The sequence below is a fragment of the Papio anubis genome, chromosome 4 (assembly GCF_008728515.1).
Source record: "Papio anubis isolate 15944 chromosome 4, Panubis1.0, whole genome shotgun sequence".
Taxonomy (NCBI): Eukaryota; Metazoa; Chordata; class Mammalia; order Primates; family Cercopithecidae; genus Papio; species Papio anubis.
The window spans coordinates 129,483,411-129,504,237 of record NC_044979.1 but is presented as its reverse complement, the minus strand read 5'-3'; the positions used below and the strand labels follow the sequence as shown (position 1 = coordinate 129,504,237).

General features: G+C 39.4%; 1 protein-coding gene across 4 annotated transcripts in view; it reads right to left on the bottom strand.

The window, feature by feature from the left end:
- LOC101000797 (S-adenosyl-L-methionine-dependent tRNA 4-demethylwyosine synthase TYW1) overlaps window positions 1-20,827 on the bottom strand; it is a 256,556-nt gene that overhangs the window by 13,741 nt on the left and 221,988 nt on the right. The window lies entirely within an intron of this gene.

Here is a 20,827-nt window from a genome sequence, read left to right as displayed (position 1 = left end):
AATTCTAAAAGTTTATCTGGAAACTCATTTTCTGAAGTTTCAAAATTAATCTCCAATTTTGTTGGAGTGGAACTAAATCCTCTGAGCAGTGTTACCAAAATGCCAATTTCCTCTGATATTTCTCTAAAAGCAACTGCTGCTGGGAGCAATCAGGCCTCTGATGAGGGTAAGTTCCACATGTACCACAGTCACTAGGTTTTGCTAAGACAACACTGCACAAAACCTAAATGGAGATACGCAAGTCCCTTCTTATTCCAAGATAGGAGGGTATGGGGGAGGTGATAGCTCTTCTTCCCCTGCCTTTACAGACTACAAGTTTTATATCTCCAAGAAGGAGGTCCCTGTGATCAGTGCCTAATTATCTACAGGATCTTAATTATGGCCAGACTCTCAGAGCTAATGATCATGGAGATCAAGGAGACTGCTGTTGGCTATGCCGGGACAGGGACTCTGTCTCTTGTTTCCAAAGGACATTTCACCTTCCCTACCTTGTCTGTACAACGTACTTGTTCAAAGTAGGCTTTGTATTTTGAAACACTTGGGAATTCTAGCTGTGTCCTATTTGCCCCTGGACAAGACTTGTACTTTTTTTTTTTTTTTTTTTTTTTTTTTTTTTTTTTTTTGAGACGGAGGATTGCTCTGTCGCCCAGGCTGGAGTACAGTGGCGCAATCTCAGCTTACTGCAACCTCCGCCTCCTGGGTTCAAGTGATTCTCCTGCCTCAGCCTCCCAAGTAGTTAGGATTACAGGCACATGCCACCATGCCCACCTAATTTTTATATTTTTAGTAAAGATGGGGTTTTGCCATGTTGGCCAGGCTGGTCTTGAACCCCTGACCTGAGGTGATCCACCCGCCTCAGCCTCCCAAAGTGCTGGGATTACAGGCGTAAGCCACTGCACCCGGCTAGACTTGTATTCTTTTAAGCCTCAGTTTCCTCCTTTGGAATATGAGAAAAATTAGTATGTATGATCCAATAGACTTTTGTAAGAATTAAATGAATTACAGCATGTGTAGTGCTTACCACAGTAACCTTAATAAATGTTACTGGTTGCTGAATTTATCAGCAGACTCCGAAACTAAGGAAAGACACCAGACATTTTTTTCGTGGTGATGAAAGACACTAGAAGATAATGAAATAATTATGTAGGAAGGCAACAGAGGAATATCTTCAAAGTGCTAACAGGAAATACCTCGATTTAGAGTTTCTACTCTGATGATCTATTATTCAAGAAAGTGCAATAAAGATGTTTTGGGGAGAAAAAAGAAGGCTAAGTTTACCACTGAGTTCAGTAAGAAGGAAACCGCACCAGCAGCAACAGCTGGGAGTGCCAGAAACAAAGGTGAACTGAGAAAGTGGTATTTACAAGGACACATCTAAACAAGTATCGGCTGGGCACGGTGGCTCACGCCTGTAATCCCAGCATGTTGGGAGGCCAAGGTGGGCGGATCACTTGAGGTCAGGAGTTCAAGACCAGCCTGACCAACATAGTGAAACCCCATCTCTACTAAAAATACAAAATTAGCCAGGTGTGGTGGTGTACACCTGTAATCTTGGCTACTTGGGAGGCTGAGGCAGGAGAATCGCTTGAACCCAGGAGGCGGAAGTTGCAGTGAGCCAAGATTGCACCACTGCATTCTAGCCTGGGTAACCAGAGTGAAACTCTGTCTCAAAATTAAATAAATAAACACACACACATGTATCAACTTGTTTAAAAGGAAACTTGTAGGAAAAAGCACAGGGAAGTCCTTGTGTTGTTCTGAAGGAGAATAGCAAAGTGAATTTACTTAAGAATTCAACTAAGTATAAATTTTAAAAATATCCAGGTAGAGGATTCTGGGAAGATGCTGGAGTAGAAAGCACTAGGAATACTTTACCCCACCCAGACAAAAATTACACTGGCAGAATTTGTCTGATGTAACTATTTTGGAACTCTGGAGTCTATTGAAGGCTTGTAACATTCAGGAGAAGGCTTGACAGTAAATTGCAGTTATTTTCAGTCAATCTCCGCTCTTAGCTCCAAAGCCGCTACCAGTCCCCAACGACTCAGCCCCACGGCAGGCAGCTGTGTCCATGTTATGGGAGCAGCTTGCATGCAGCTTCTAAGAGCCAGGATAGGCAATAAGAACACTATCTTCAAAATATTAAGGATCTGTGTTCTTGTCATGGAAGGGTGGAATAGAGGTAGCCAGTCATGGTGCCAAGCCCCTCCCCGTCTAGCTTAAGTGACTTCCTGGGGATTTCAAGGGCCAGTGCTTCCCCCATCCCTACTCTTTCACTTTTCTCTTTCCCCTCTTTGGGAGACATACATTAAAGACTAAGAAATTAAAAAATAAACATATTTATAGGGAAGTTATAGTCACCATGGATGCCCAGGGAAAGGTGCAGTCTTCAAAGAGACCTGAAAAGACCTTAAGTTCATACCTCGGGCTGATCCTTGGCACAGAGGTAGCCTTCGATAATCAAACAAAACAAAACAAAACTCCAGAAAACACTGAGAGAGGCAAAGAATCTGATTCCCATGGTGGCCACATGATAAGATACAAATATTCAGTTTTCAGCAATAAAATCACAAGGCACACAAAGAAACAGTAAAGTATGGCCCATTCAAAAGAAAACTACAAATCCAACAGAAACTGACCCTGAAAAAGGGTAGATGGCAGATCCACTAGAAACAGACTTTAAAACAGCCATCTTAAAGATGCTCTAAAAACCACAGGAATATGTGGGGAAAGTCAAGCAAAGGATATATAAACAAAATAGAAATATCAATAGGCATCGAAAACCTAAAAAGAAACCAAAAAGAAATTCTGGAACTAAAAAGTATAAAAACTGAAATGAAAAAATTCATTAGAAGAATTCAAAGGCATATTTCTACAGGCAGAAGGATTAGTGAACTTGAAAACAGGACAATGGAAATGATCACATCTGAATAACAGAAAAGAAAAAAAAAGAAGAAAAGTGAACAGAGATTAAGGGACCGCGAACAGTATCAAGTGAACTGACATCTGCACATGGCAATCTCAGAAGGAGAGAGACAGAAGACGACAGAGAGTATGCGTGAAGAAATAATGGTCAAAAATTTCCTTAAATTTAATGAAAAGCATAAATATAAACATTGACACACATATAAAAAAGAAACACACCAAGACACATTATAATCAAACTGTAAAAAGTCAAAGACAGAGAATCCTGAAAGCAGCAAGAGAGCACTGACTTGTCACACACACAGGGGATACTCAATAAGGTCACAGAAGATTTCTAATCAGATATTTTGGAGTTCAGAAGGCTAATATGTTTAAAGTGCTAAAAGAAAAAAAATGTCAACTAGGAATCCTATGCTGGCAAAACATGCGGAAAGAAATAAGACATTTTCAAATAAACAAAAGCTGAGGGAGTTCATTACCCCACTAGACCTGCCCTATAAGAAATGCTAAATGGTGTCCTGCAGGTTGAAATGAAAGGACACTATACAGTAATTTGAAGCTACATGAAGAAGTAAAGATGACAGTAAAGGTAAATATATAGGCAAATATAAAATTGATCATTATAGCTTTGTTTTGTAACTCTATTTTTTTTTTTTCTTTTCTTTTTATTTTTTTGAGATGGAGTCTCACTCTGTTGCCCAGACTGGAGTGTAGTGGTGCGATCTCAGCTCACTGCAGCTTCCACCTCCCAGGTTCCAGCAATTCTCGTGCCTCAGCCTCCTGAGTAGCTGGGATTACAGGTGCCTGCCACAATGCCTAGACAATTTTTGTATTTTTAGTAGAGATGGGATTTCACCATTTAGCCAGGCTGGTCTCGAACTCCTGACCTCAGGTGATCTGCCCACCTCGGCCTCCCAAAGTGCTGGGATTACAGGTGTGAGCCACCACGCCCAGCCTCTATGTTTTATTTTCTATGTTAACATGCTAACGTGTTAAAAAAAAAAAAAAAAAAAAAAAAAGGCAAGTATTAGTTTATGTTTTGGGGCACACAATGTATCAAAAAGGTGTTATTTTGTGACATCAGAAACTGAAATGGGTGGGGACAGAGCTATAAAGGAACATAGTTTTTGTATGCTGTTGAAGTTAAGCTGGTATAAATTAAAATCAGAGTATTAAAACTTTAGAATGTTAAATGCAATGTCCATTGTAAGCACAAGGAGAATAGCTACAGCGTCTACATGAAAGGAAGTGAAAAGGTAATTTAAATGTTTCACTGCAAAGAATCAACTCAACACAAAAGAAGACAGTATTCAGAAAATGAGAGACAAAAAAGCTGTAAGGCATATGAGAAACAACAAAATGACAGAAGTAAATCCCTCCGTATCAGTCATTACTTTTGATGCATATTAATTAAACCCTCCCATCCAAAGACAGAGATTGGTAGAATAAACAAAAAGATATGATCGCACTCTATGCTATCTACAATAGACTCGCTTTGGACCCAAAGATACAAGTGGATTGAAAGGGAAAGGATGGAAAAAGGTATTCCATGCAAAGAGTAACCCAAAGACAGCAGGAATGGCTCTATTAATATCAAAGAAAATAAGACTTTGAATCAAAAAGGTTATGAAACAAAGAAAAATATTACATATTGATAAAAGGTTCAACAGAGCAAGAACATGTAACTATTATAAACATGTAAGCACCTCATAACAGATAATCAACATATACAAAGCAGATATTGATATAATTGAAAGGATAAATGACAATTCTACAACAATACTTACAGACTTCAATACCTCATTCTCATTCATAGATACAACAACCAGAGAAAGATAAGCAAGAAAATAAAGTAGTTGGCCAGGCGCGGTGGCTTACACCTGTAATCCCAGCACTTTGGGAGGCTGAGGCAGGTGGATCACCTGAGGTCCCGAGTTTGAGACCAGCCTGACCAACATGACCAGCCTGACCAAACCCATCTCTACTAAAAATACAAAATTAGCTTGGCATGGTGGCACATGCCTGTAATCCCAGCTACTCGGGAGGCTGAGGCAGGAGAATCGCTTGAACCTGGGAGGTGGAGGTTGTGGTGAGCCGAGATCGTGCCATTGCACTCCAGTCTGGGCAACAAGAGTGAAACTCTGTCAAAAAGGGAGGGAAGGAGGGAGGGAGTGAAGGGAGGGAGGGAGGAGGGAGGGAGGGCACTTGAAGAGCACAATAAGCCAACTAGATTTAACAGGCTCACAGAACACTGTATCTAACAACAACAGAATACACATCCTTCCCAAGTACACATGGGACATTTTCCAGGAAAGACCATAAGTTAGGCTACCAATTAGGCCTAGATTCAAAAACATAGATATCATACAAAGCATATTCTCCAAGAACAATGGGATGAGGTTAAAAATCAACAAATGAATGAAACTAAAAAATTCACAAGTTTGTAGAGGTTAAGCAACACATCCCTAAATATTACCAATGGATCACAGAAGAAATCACAATGAAAATTTAAAAATACAGACTAATCAAAATGAAACCACCACATATCAAAACGTATGGGACACAGTGAAAGCAATGCTAAGGTAAAAGCTTATAGCTATAAACACTGAAGAAGACCTCAAATCAACAACCTAACTTCAAAACTTCAGGAACTAAAAACAGGACAAACTGAACCAAAAGCTAGCAGAAGGAAATAATAGAGATTAGAGCAGAGATCAACAAAATAGAGAATAGGAAAAAAAAAAAAAAAAAAAAACCCACAAAACTCAAAGCTGGTTCTTTTAAAAGATCAACAAAATTGACAAACCTTTAGCTGGATGAATTTTTAAAAAGAGATAAATAAGACTCGAATTACCAAAATCAGAAATGATTTTGCTACCAATTCTACATTTAAAAAAACTGTAAGACTGTACTATAAACAATGGTACGCCAACAAATGGATAATCTAGATGAAATAGACAAATTCCTAGAAACATGAAATCTACTAAGTTACAAAGAAACAGAAAATCTGATTAGACTCATAACTATTACGGAGATTAAATCAGTAATTTAAGATCTCCCTACAAAGAACAGCCCTGGACCTGATAGATTCACTTGTGAATTCTACGAAACATTTAAAAGAGAACTAACACCAATGTTTCTCAAACTTTTCCAAAACACTTAAGAGGAGAGAATACTTTCAACTCTTTCAGTGAGGTCAGCATTATCCTGATACCAAGCCAGACAAAAATTGTACTGGAAGAAAACTGCATATGAGTATCACTTTGGAATACTGACACAAAAATCCTCCAAACACCAGCAAGCCAAATTCAGCAGCATATTAAAAGAATTTTACACCACGGACAGGTGGGATTTATCCCTGGAATGCAAGGATGGATCCATGTAATATACCACATTAACAGCATGAAGGGCAAAAACCACATGATCATCTCAATTAAAGCAGGAAAGGCATCTGACAAAACTCAACACCCTTTTGCATTTTTCATGATAAAAACACTCAACAAAGAAGGAATAGCTGGAAACTACCTTAACATAATAAAAGCCACATATGAAAAAACCTACAGTGAATATCATACTCAATAGTAAAACACTGAAAGCTTTTCCTCTAAAATAGAACAAGGCAAGGACGACCATCTTTACTACTTTCGTTCAAAATAATAATGGAAGTTCTCACCAGAGCAATTAGGTAAGAAGAAGAAATAAATACAAGGTATCCAAATTGGAGAGGAAAAAGTAAAATAATTTTTGTTTGTAAATGACATGATGTTATATGCAGAAAATTATAAAGATTCAACCAAAAAACTGTTTAAACTAATAAAGGAATTCAGCAAAGTAGCAGGATACAAAGTTAGTATGCAAAAATCAGCTGCATTTCCACATACTAACAATGAACAATCTGAAAAGAAAAAAAAACAAAAACAAAAACAAGTTCAGATACAATAGCCACCATAGTGAGTGGTGGCTCATGCCTGTAATCCCAACACTTTGGAAGTCTGAGGTAGGCAGATTGCTTTAGCTCAGGAGTTTGAGGCAAGTCTGGTCAACGTGGCAAAACCCTGTCTCTATAAAAAATACAAAAATTAGCCAGGTGTGATGGCATGCACTTGTAGTCCCAGCTACTCAGGAGGCTGAGGTGGGAGGATCTCTTGAGTCTGAGAAGTGGAAGTAGCACCAAGCTGGGACCATGCCACTGCACTAGAGCCTGAGCAACAGAGCGAGACTCCATCTCAAAAATTAAATAAATAAATGAAAATTAAAATTAAAAAATACAATAGCATCAAAAATAATAAAATACTTTAAATTTAACCAAAGAGATGAAAGACTTGTACAATGAAAAGTATAAAACATTGCTGAAAGAAAGTAAAGAACACATAAATAAATAGAAATACATCCCATGTTCATGGATTGAAAGACTTTATATGAAGATGTCAACACTGGCCGGGCATGGTAGCTCACACCTGTAACCCCAGCATTTTGGGAGGCCAAGGTGGGGAGATTACCTAAGGTCAGGAGTTTGAGACCAGATGGCCAACATGGTGAAATCCCATCTCTACTAAAAATACAAAAATTAGCCAGGCATGGTGATGGGCACCTGTAATCCCAGCTACGTGGGAGGCTGAGGCAGGAGAATCACTTGAACCCAGGAGGTGGAGGTTGCAGTGAGCCAAGATTGCATCATTGCACTACAGCCTGGGCAACAAGAGCAAAAATCTCTGTCTCAAAAAAACAAAATAAAACAGATGTCAACACTACCCAAAGTTATCTACATATTCAATACAATATCTATCAAAATAGCAAAAACTTTTTTTTGTAGAAATAGAAATCTATCCTAAAATTCATATGGATTCTTATGGGACCCTTAACAGCCAAAACAATCTTGAAAAAGAACATAAAACTGCAGGACTCACACTCCCTGATTTCAAAACTTACAACAAAGCTATAATAATCAAAACAGTGTGATACCGGCATAAAGACAGACATGTAGGACAATGGAATAGAGAGCCCAGAAATAAACCCTAACAAATATAGTCAAATTATCTTTGATGAGGGTGCCAAGACCATTCAATGGGGAACAGACAGTGTCCATAACAAATGGTGTTGGAAAAACACTACATACAAAGCAATGAAGCTGCACCCTTATCTAATACCATATGCAAAAATTAACTTAAAATGGATCAAAGACCTAAACATAAGACTTAAAACTATAAGACTCTTAGAAGGAAACGTATGGCAAAAGCTTCATGACACTGCATATAGCAATGATTTCTTGGGTATGGAGAACAGGCAAGAAAAGAAAGATTAGACAAATTGGACTTTATGAAAAATTTTAAAAGGTGTGCATCAAAAGGCAGTATCAACAGAGTAAAAAGGCAACTCAGAAAATGGGGAAAAATTTGCAAATGATGTATCTGGTAAGGGATAATACCCAAAATATATAAAGAATGCCTAAAACTCAACAACAACAACAACAACAACAAAAACCCAATTCTTTTCCAAAGAAGATATAGAAATGGACAAGAAGGATAGGAAAAAAAGTGCTCAGCATAGCTTATTAGGCAAATGTAAGTCAAAACTACAATAAGAACACAAAGTAATGATAAAATTATCCACACACCAAGCCACATAACCAGTCTCAAATACTCCAGATAAATATAAAGTAGACCACTATATATGAATAAAATGCAATAAAATTCAAATCAAAATAATGAAAAATATTCATATGACAGATAAAAAAATACTTCTAAATAATTCATGGATTCGATAAGAAATCATGATGGAAACTGTAACAAACTTAGATCTCAATGACAAGAAAACTGCTATAGGGCAAAATTTGTGGGCTGCAGCTAAAGTAGTACTTAAAAGGAAAGTTACGGCCTCAAATGCCCATGTTAGCTTAGAAAAAAAGAGGTAAAGTAAAATATTATGAGCAAAGTAATCAATTCAAGATAGAAAAATAACAGAGTCATTTCAAAGAAAGTAGGAAGGAAAGAAACAAAAACAAAAAGCATTCTAGTGAAATAGCAAACAAGAGATACAAGCAAAAATTCCAAATGCTGGTTCTTTGTAAACACACTGAAATAGACACACCTCATCTGTGGCAGTACCACCCTGAACGCACCTGATCTCAGCTGAACCAGACACACCTCTGGGCAAGATAATTAAGAAAAGATGAGATGAGACCAATAGTGACAATGATAGGATTACAGATTTGGTTGAAATTTTTTATCATAGAGAAAATCATAAGTAATTTTTGCCAAAATTTTGAAAACTTAGATGAAATGCACAATATTCTAGAAAAATACACATTACCAAAAAATGATGCGAGGAGAAAAACTTGCATCATGTTATAACCATTAGAGAAAAAAAAATTACCTATAGAAGACAGCAGCCCTAGATGGCTTCAAAGAATAAGCAGCTTCAGGGAAAAGAAAGAAAGAAAATACTCCCTATCTCCTATTATGAGGTGAATATTACTTTAAGTCCAAGGTAGACAAGGACAGTACAGAAAGGAAAAAGTACATATTAACCTCACTTAGGAGGACAGATGCAAACGTGATGGTTAATACTGAGTGTCAACTTTGATTGGATTGAGGGATACAAAGTATTAATCCTGGGTGTGTCTGTGTGGGTGTTGCCAAAAGAGATTAACATTTGAGTCAGTGGGCTGGGGAAGGCAGACCCACCCTTAATGTGGTGGGCACAATTTAATCAGTTTCCAGCAAATATAAAGCAGGCAGAAAAACATGAAAAGGAGAGACTGGCCTAGCCTCCCAGCCTACATCTCTCTCCCATGTGGGATGCTTCCTGCCCTCGAACACTGGACTCCAAGTGCTTCAGGTTTGGGACTCAAACTGGCTCTCCTTGCTCCTCAGCTTGCAGACAGCTTATTGTGGGACCCTGTGATCGTATAAGTTAATATTTAATAAATTCCCCTATTAGTTCTGTCCCTCTAAGAGAACCCTAATACACAGACCAACTAAAATACTACACAACAAAACCCAAAATACGTAGGAAAAGTTGTACAGAAAAGGGAGAGGTGGCCGGGCGCGGTGGCTCACGCCTGTAATCCCAGCACTTTGGGAGGCTGAGGTGGGTGGAACAGGAGGTCAGGAGTTTGAGGCCAGCCTGACCAACATGGTGAAACCCCGTCTCTACTAAGAATACAAAAATCAGCCGGGCGTTGTGGTGTGCGCCTGTAATCCCAGCTACTCGGGAGGCTGAGGCAGGAGAACTGCTTGAATGCGGGAGGTGGATGTTGCAGTGAGCCAAGATTGCGCCACTGCACTCCAGCTTGGGTGATAGAGCGAGACTGTCTCAAAAAAAAAAAAAAAAACGAAAAGAGAGAGGTGACAAGAAGAGCAGAGGTGTCTTGAGGCCAGAGCTCTAATGAGGCTGAAAAGCAGGTTTATGTAGAACTTTTAAAAAGTAAATGAACTGGAAAAAACATGAAGAAAAATTCATTTTGTCCAGTAATGGCTTTAGTAAGTTTAACAGCCTGAGGAGTTATTACAAGTAACAGTGGGCTACTTAATTGGATCAAAGGGCTGTTAAGAGTTAAACTAGGTTAATTTTATCTTGAGAATTTGGCACTTGTGACTGATTCAAGTGGGGGTTGGTGCTTGAGCTAATCTGGGGCTACAGCAGGTGATCTGAAAAATTAAAATGCAAAAGAAGCCCAGAGAGGAAAGAGGAAGGGATAAAGAGGTGGAGGAAGACAGACAGACAGGTGGAGGTGAGAAGTGGCCTGATAGCTTCCTGGTTCCTTTTCCTAGATGGGTTCATTGGTGAATCCTACCAAACATTGAAGAAAGGAGTAACACCGATTCTCTGCAATATCTTCCTGAAAATAGAAACAGAGGAAACACTTCCTAACCCATTCCATGAGACTGGCATTACCCTGATACCAAAATGAGATAAAGATACTACAAGAAAGGAAAACCACAGAACAATAACTGTCATAAACACAGATGTAAAATCAATAAAATGTTAGCAAATCAAATCCAACAATGTATCCAAAGAATTATATGCCATGACCAAGTGGGACTTATTCCAGGTATGGAAGGCTGGTTCAACATTCAAAACTCAATTAATGTAATCCATCTATCAATAGGCTAAAGAAAAAAAAAATCACATGATCTTATCAATAGTTGCAGAAAATCAATTTGACAAAATTGTAACTGATTTATGATTAAAAACCCTCAGCAAACTAGAAACAGAAGGGAACTTTCCCAACCTAATAAACAATATATACCGAAAAGCCTTCTGTTAACATCATACTTAATGGTGAGAAACCAGATATTCCACATTAAGATCTTAAAAGACAAGGATGTCCCCTCTCACCATTCCTATTCAAGATTATACTGGAAGTCCTAGCTAATACAATAGATAAGAAAAGGAAATAAAAGATATACAGATTAGGAAGGAAGAAATAAAACTCTCTGTATACAGGTGACGTGATTATACACGTAGAAGATCCCAAAGAATCAATGAAAAACAAAGCCCTCTAGGAACTAGCAAGTGATTATGGCAAGGTTGTAAGATACAAAGTTAATATATATATAATTAATTGCTTTCTTATATACTAGCAAGGAACAACTGGAATTTGAAATTCAAAACAATCGTGTTTACATTAGCATCAAAAAATTGAAATACAAATCTAACAAAACATATTCAGCATATACATATGTAGAAAACAAAGTCCAATTAAAAAAAAAATCAGGCATATTTCAGTAAATGGAAGGATATTCCATGTTCATGGATTAGAAGACTCAATACAGTTGTCAGTTTTTCCCAACTGGGTTTGTAGATCCAGGTCAATCTCAATCAAAATCCTAGAGAGTGATTTTGTAGACATTGACAAACTGATTCTGAAGTTTATATGGAAAGGGAAAAGATCTAGAATAGCCAACATAATAGCAAAGAAGAACAAGTTAGAAGAGTGACACTACTCAACCTCAAAACTTAGTATACAGCTACAGAAATCAAGACTGCATGGCATTGGGGAAAGAACAGACACATAGATCAAGGCAATGGAATAGAAAGGCCAGAAATAGATTCACACAAACACATTCAACTCATCTTTGACAAAGGAGCAAAGGTAATTTAATGAAGAAATGATAGCCTATTCAACAAATGGTACTTTAACAATTGGATGTCCACAGCAAGAAAGATAAATCTAGATACAGATCTAGCTTATCTCTTTCAAAATGGATCGTAGACTTAACCATAAAACATAAAACTTCTAGAAAATAGCATGGGAGGAAATCTAGGTGACCTTGAATGTGGTAATGAATTTTCAGATACACCACCAAAAGTGGGATCCATGACAAAAAATTAGTCAGCTGGACTTTATTAAAATTGAAAACGTTTGCTCTGAGAAGGGCATAATTAAGAGAATGAAGAGTCAAACCATAGACTAAGAGAAAATACTTTCAAAATACGTATCTGCTAAACAAAATTGCATCCAAAATATATAAAGAACTCTTAAACTCAGCCATAAGAAAATAACCAACTACCAGCCTAGACAACAAAATGAAACCCTGTCTCAACTAAAAATAAGCCAGGCACAGTGGCATGAACCTGTAGTCCCAGCTACTTAAGAGACTGAGGCGGGAGGATCCCCTGAGCCCAGGAATTCGAGACCGCAGTGAGCCATGACTGTGTCATGGCAGCCTGGGTGACAAGTGAGACCTTGTTTCTTAAAAAAGAAAAAAGGGCCGGGCATGGTGGCTCACGTTGTAATCCCAGCACTTTGGGAGGCTGAGGTGGGCAGATCACCTGAGGTCAGGAGTTCGAGAACAGCCAGGCTAACATGGTGAAAAGCTGTTTCTACTAAAAATACAAAAAATTAGCCGGGTGTGGTGGCAGGCACCTGTAATCCCAGCTACTTGGGAGGCTGAGGCAGGAGAATCATTTGAACCGGGGGGACAGAGGTTGCAGTGAGCTGAGATCGCGCCATTGCACTCCAGCTTGGGCAACAAGAGCGAAACTCTGTCTCAAAAAATAAAATTAAATTAAATTTTAAAAAACCCAATCCAATTAAAAAATGGGCACAAGATCTGAGCAGACACATCATAATACAAGATACACAGATGGCAAATAAGCATATGAAAAGATGCTCATGATTATTTGTCATCAGGAAATTTCAAATTAAAGCAATAGCGATATACCACTACAAATATATTAGAATAGCTAAACCTCAAAAAAAAAAAAAAAATCTGATATACACCAAATTCTGGCAAGGATGGACAGCAACAGGAACAGCCATTCATCAATGGTGGGAATGCCAAACGGCACAGCTACTTTGGAAGACAGGTTTTTTCACAACACTTAACATAATCCTACCATATGATCTAGCAATTGCACTTAGATATTTACCCAACTAATTTGAAAACATATTCACACAAAAACCTGTGCATTAATGTTTATAGCAGCTTTGTTCATAATTGTCCCAAACCGGAAGCAACCAAGACGTCCTTCAACAGGTGAACGAATAATGGTCCATCCACGCAATGGAGTTTTTTCGCCAAAAAAAAAAAAAAAAAAAACAAAAAAAAAAGAAAAAAAAAAAAAAAAAAAATTTATAAAAAAAAAAAAAAAAAAAAAAAAACAAAGAAAGAAGCCAGTTTGATAAAACTACATAGTATTAATATATAATTCCCATTCTATGACCTTTGGAAAAGACACAACTGTAAGTACAGAACAATAATCAGTGGCTGCCAGGAGTTCCAAGTTTGGCAGGAGGGATCCAAAGAGGAAATGCGGGGGCGATTTTTAGGGCAGAAAATTATTCTAAGTGATACTGTCATGGTAAATGTATGACATTATGCACTTGTCAAAATCTATAGAATTTTATAGCTGAAATACTGAATCTTAATGTATGCAAATTTTTTAAAATGCAGAAGTTAGGAGATCCCAGGAAGGAGTGAAGACTGTGATAAGAGAATGGAATTCTATTACAAATGTATGAAATAATCTCACTGAAGGGCATAGAGGGGGAAAGACGCTGACCTAAGTCATTTTGGAAACGGGTGGAGTCTGCAAGACTAGAGGCAAAAGGAACTGCACATAGCGCTCTGCTCCAGGGTTAATAACTCCAATGCCGCTATATACACTGCAGTCGAATAGTGAAGTAAATGGATGGCTGGGGGTGGGAGCCAGGTCTCTCACTGTTGGGCTGGGAATTTACAGATGAGCAAGGGGAGGAGGCTAGAATGATCCAAGGGGACATGGATTAGAGACATCAGTGTGTTCACTTGAATACAGGTATAGACAGAAATATAGAAATGTGGATACACACATGTATTTCTCTGCTCTGTCAGCTGAGAGGGCCTAAAAAGACAGCCCAACAATGAGCATACCCTCCCCAGAGCTTGACTTCTAATACCATTCTCCAATAAACCATGGCTGAGGCAGGAAATACAGATGCTCCTCAACTTACAATGGGGTTATGTCCTGATAAACCCATAATAAGTCAAAAACACGTGGCTGACTGAGAGCTGCCGCTCACTGCTGGCTCCGAGCATGGCAGCATAAGTGCAGTTTCCACTGAATTTGTATCGCTTTCATGCTATCATAAAGTCAAAAGACTGTAAGTTGAACCACTGTAAGTTGGGACCATCTGTGTGTGAGATAATCCTGGAGAATCTTGTAGTGCCAGAAAGTAAAAAAGTGCTCAACACACACACATGCATGCATGTTGATGGGGGTATGGCAAAGTAACACAGGAGCCAACTGAAAGAGATCCAAATGGCCAAAGCTGGGACAATTTGATCAACAAAAGAAATAAGGTAGTACTGGATTATAACCCCAGGTAAAAAATAAATATTCATGCATTCACACTGATATAGACACACAGACAGACAGGCAGGCAGACCCAGACAGATAGATGATGTATGAATGGATAGATGATACAAGGTGGATGGATGGATGGATGGATGGATAGATGGATGAATAGACAGAGAGAGATTAGCTGGATAGATAGACACAGACAGATGATGGATGGATGGATGGATGGATGGATGGATGGATGGATGGATGGATGGGATGGATGGATGGATGGATGGATGGATGGGATGGATGGATGGATGGATGGATGGATGGATGGACGGACGGTAGGCAAACAGATGACAGATGACTGGTGGATGGACAGATAGATGATGGATGGATGGATGGATGGATGGATGGATGGATGGATGGACAGACATATAGGCAGATGATGGATGGATGGACGGTAGACGAACAGATTATACATGATTGACAGATGGATGGACAGACAGATGATGGATGGGTGGATGGACGGACAGATAGATGAAGGATGGATGGATGGATGAATGGACGGATAGACAGATAACGGATGGATGCACAGATGGATGGATAGACAGAGATAGTGATATAGATATATGACTGACCACGTTAATAAATGAGGGAGAAGGGACAAACCTTCAGTATGGAAGAATTCCAAATAACTTACATAGATACTCGGCCCTCAAGGACGGGAAGCCTAACACTGTGCCTCTTGGATACAGACCACACACAGTGATTTCCTCCCAAAGAGCACAGTATGAAAAGCAGGAGTGGAGGGAGTAATTTGACAGTGGAGAAACCTGACAAATACTGCCTCAGTTGGTGGATCGAGGTCAGCATTGTTAGTCATAAGCCATGATGACAGTAGCTGCGTGCCTTTGATATAATGTGATGAAAATGGCACTTCATCTCGGTGATCTTCCTCCTAAACATTCATAACCCAAGTCTTATGAGAAAAACGTCAGACAAATTTCAATAATAGGGCATTCCACAAAATCCCTCGAGTACTCCTCAAAGCTATCAAGGTCATCAAAAATAAGGAAAGTCTGAGAACTGCCATGGCCAAGAGAAGCCTAAAGAGAATTGACAACTAAATATAATGGGATCCTAGAACAGAAAAAGGACATTAGGTAAAACCTAAGGAAATCTAAATAAACTGTGGACTTCAGTTAACAATCATAAATCAACATTGGCTCATGGGTGTGTTAATTGTAACACACCAATGTAAGATGCTAATAGGGCGAATCTAGGGTATATGGGAACTCTCTATAATACAGTCTCAATTTTTCTGTAAATCAAAAACTTCTGTAAAACATAAAGTCTATTGAAAATAATAGTAATAACTGGCCGGGTGCAGTGCTTATGCTTGTGATCCCAGCAATTTGAGAGGCCAAGGCAGGTGGATCACTTGAGGTCAGGTGTTCAAGACCAGACTAGCTAACACGGTGAAACCCTGTCTCTACTAAAAATACAAAATTAGCCGGGCGTGGTGGCGCGCGCTTGTAATCCCAGCTACTCAGGCAGCTGAGGCAGGAGAATCACTTGAACCTGGGAGATGGAGGTTGCAGCGAGCTGAGATCGTGCCACTGCACTCCAACCTGCGTGACAGAGCGAGACTCTATCTCAAAAAATAATTTTAAAAAAAATTTTACAAAAAGAATGAAGCTTTGAAACACTGCTATGTGGATTCCGCAAGCCATATATATCACTTATCACTTGGCTTCCACTGGCTGTGACCCACTATACTAGGATATTGCCAATATGTGGAGGGAATTTCAATGTTTCTGCACTAACATTATCAAAGCTTGTTGGATTCTCATGGTCTAATTAGTTTCTAGACTGATAGGACCAAGGTTACATTTAAGCTGGCTAGGCTGAAAGCCCAGAAACAGCTGAGTGCACCACTTTGTCCCAGCCACCCCCTCCAAAGCACAGAGGCCCACCGTCCCCTGTAGGCAACTGTGGTCATCTCCTTGTCCCTCTAGCTCAACCCTGAAACTAAAATGTGTAGGCTCATTTACCTGAACGTGAGTGGGATCTGTCTTTCCACTGCTCAAAGCCAAGGTCATTGAGCTTTCTGCACCTTTCTATTATGTTGGTGCAAAAGTAATTGCGGTCTTTGCCACTGAAAGTCATACTTACTATCGTAGCCACTAAGTAGCCTGCCTCTTATCAAATGCAGAAGCCCCGCTATCTAGACTCTGAACATCATATCTACATAATACAACTCAGAAGGCTATTAAAATAAATCATCCATTTTCAAAAATATTTCACTACAATTAAGCAATGATTTGCACGTGGCATAGAATATGACAATGACAATATCACTGTACTGCAAACGATCACGAAGTATTACAGGTATGAATAGGGTAATAGAGATCATAAGACACTCTCCAGAGGCTATATCATGTTGTAAAAATCTTACAAATTTAATGCAGGATCTTTAAAGGTCATGTAAATGTAAATATCCAACTGATGTCTGGGATCCCTCTAGAATGTTGTAGGTTTTTTTAAAAGAATCACTTTACATTTTGGATTATATGGTATCATGAATCAGACGGTATGTTGTTTTATTTTATATTATTTAGAAAAGGTCTGGCTCTGTTGCCCAGGCTGGGGGCACAATCTGTGCTCACTGCAAACTCCAGGAGAATCCTGAGGCAGGAGAATCACTTGAGCCTGGGAAGCAGAGGTTGCAGTGAGCTGAGATTATGCTATTGCACTCCAGCATGGGAGACAGAACAAGACTCCATCTCAAAAAAAAAAAAAAAAGCAAACAAAATTTGTGAAGTGGATAAAGAAATGTCACAACTGGGGAATTTTCAATGTTCTGCTTTGTAACAATATTCTTATTTCTGCTAGCCAATTTTACTATAATCAAAAAAGTACAGTACAGTAGATAGGGATGACTTTCACCAAGCATGGATGGCATCAGTTTCCTGCTGCAGAAAAAGGAAGGTATAGTGAATGAGAAAAGGTCGCTGGATTTAACAATTAGCAGGTCACTGATGACATATAAAATAGCAAACTCAGCCCAGTAAATATTTACTGAATAAATGAAGGAGTGAATGAATGATAAGGAAGAAGGTCGGTAGTTACCAAAACTAGCAAAGAAGACGGAACAAAGTTTCTGATTCCAGAAGGGAAGACAATGAGAAAGGAAAGCAGCTAAAGGAAAGGGGTCTATTGATCTGCTAAGCACACCGAGAATCTGGTATGTACCAGGTACTCTAGAAAGTACTGGGAATGACAGTCCTGGTGTTCTAGTAACTCACAGCTTCCTAGAGGAGGCATCCTTGTTACATGTGCATATAGATCTGACAGAAGTAGTCTCAAAGGAAGAGAAGTTTGTTTTACAATTTTTAAAGAGCAGAACTACACAACACAAGGTGAACTGGGGTGGGTAGGGAAAGGAGGGCATTTCTGGCCAAAGAAATACCTTGAGCAAATGCACAGAAGAAAGAAGGAATATGGCAGTACCATTTAAAAGCCCAGGGAGGGGGCATGAAATGAAATGAAAAAGGACCTGATTGTGAAGGCCATTACAAATCCAATAAAATGATTAGATGTTTCTCTTGCATGTTATGTGAGATGTCACATGTTCCAAAATGTAGAGAAACAATAAGCTTGGAATGAACAGCATAAACAAGGAGGATGTTGAATAGTTGATATCTGCTCTTGGTTATGTATGGATTGTATGATGATTTTAGTGGATTCTTCTAGTCTTTAGGGTTTGTTTTGCTCCTTTTCTGCTTCTTTCCTTTGTCTTTTAGTTACATCTCTGTTTCATTTTATTTATTTATTTATTCATTTATTCATTTTTTGAGACAGAGTCTCACTCTGTCGCCCAGTGGCACAATCTTGGCTCACTGCAACCTCCGCCTCCCAGGTTCAAGCAATTTTTCTGCCTCAGCCTCCTGAGTAGTTGGGATTACAGGTGCCAATCACCACATCCAGCTAAGTTTTGTATTTTTAGTGAAGCCAGGGTTTCATCATGTTGGCCAGGCTGATCTCGAACTCCTGACCTTAGGTGATCTGCCTGCCTCGGCCTCCCAAAGTGCTGGGATTATAGGCGTGAGCCACCGTGCCCGGCTACATCTCTGCTTTTAAACACTAGTATCCGTAGAGTAAATTGCTAGCCTACTTATTAAATGGGATCTGATGAGATCTGATTAGGATTAGGAAAATATGTTTTCACGTAAGTGTCAGGAAATTCTTTCCAGTAACACTGCAACAGCAGCCATACAACCTGAACTGGACAACACTTTTCAATCAAATAAAGGAAATGAGTTCACCTGGAAATAACCTACCAATATCAAAGAGTCCCATCTGGATTGGCATTACTGTTCACTAGCGAGATGCGAACCCCAACTCTACAGTGGTATAATGTCTGGTTCTGGACAAGATGGAGTAGACGTACCTCTCCCTATTCTGCCTGCTAAGTGCAGCTAAAAATAAAGAATATTATATATAAGGCAAGCAAAAAGATTCTCAAAGGTAGAGATAAGAAGGCACACTGGCTAGGGGCCTTGGGATCTGAGGAACAACATAGTGGTGAGTTTTTTCAGTTTTATTTTTGGCTCAGATATCCTGGACTGGGCTGCAAGCCAGAAACACCAATGGCTGTGGACAATTATTGGATTAAAAAAAAACCAAAGAGTCCCAAGTAAAGGCTGCTGTCTTAGGACAGCAGGAACAGGGCAGCCTAGTAAGACAGAAGGCTTTTAGACAATAACTACCCTAGGCCATGAGAAAAACTGGCCTCATTCCCATCCAGTCAGCAAATGCTGAGTGGGGAACTCAGACTTCCACCTTCACCTGGCCGTAACGAGGTACCCCTCTCGACTCCTGCTACCAGGGAGGTATCAGAGAAGGTGAGTGGGGAATCCTGTCCTCCTCCTCTAATGTCATACAGACTATACAGGAAGCCTGGACTTTCACTCTACCTAGCAGTAACAAGGCACCTCTCCCCCACACACTTGAGTGGTGTCAGAAGAAGCTTAGTGGAGAACCAGGACTTCTACCACCACCCAGCAGCAATAAGGGCCCCCCACCTCCATCCTATAATGTCAGTGGAGTCTAAGGGGGGAACAGTCACAAGATGGCTCTCCCTTCCTCATCAGAAGGGTATCACAGGAGGCTGACAGGAGCCAGAACTTCTGCCCTCACTTGGAAGTAACAAGGCACCCTTCCTACAGTACATCAATAGAAGCTGAGAGGGCAACTGGACTTTTACCTCTCCCTAGAAGTAAGGAGGTAACACCCTCTCAGCCATCCCCATAGTGCAGTGTCAAAGGAGGCCGGCTAAGGCAGAAGATTTATTAATAAATAAGATCCAGAGTCTCCTAACATAACACCCAAAATGTCTGGGAAACAACTGAAAATCACTTATCATACCAAGAAACAGGAAGATCTCAATTTGAATGAGAAAAGACAATCAAAACATGCCAACATGGTATGTGTTGGAATTATCTCATTAAGATTTTAAAGTAGCCATCATAAATGTGCTTCAATGAGCAATTAAAAACAGACACAAGAAACAGAAAGTTGGCTGGGTGTGGTGGCTCATGCCTGTAATCCCAGGGAGGTCGAGGTGGGTGGATCACTGGAAGCCAGGAGTTCAAGACCAGCCTGGCCAACATGGTGAAACCCCATCTCTAACAAAAATTAAAAAATTAGCTGGGCCTGGTGGTATGGCTCCATGTAATCCCAGCTATTCAGGAGGCTGAGGCAGGAAAATCACTTGAACTCGGGAGGCAGAGGTTGCAGTGAGCCGAGATTGTGCCATTGGATTCCAGCCTGGATGACAGAGTGAGATTCTGTTTCTCAAAAAAACAAAAAAGAAGAAGAAATAAAACAAAAGAGAAGAGAAGAGAGACGAGAGACGGAAGGAAGGAAGGAGAAATAGTTAAATAGAAATAGGAAAATAATCAAATGGAAATTTTAGAACTGAAAAATATAATAACTAAAATAATAAATGGTTCAACAGAATAGAAGAGTAAAAAGACAGAATGAATCAATCTAAAGTTAGAACAAGAGTCTAAAAAACAGAGAGACTAAAAGAGAAACAAAGCCTCAGATACCTGTGGGACCATAA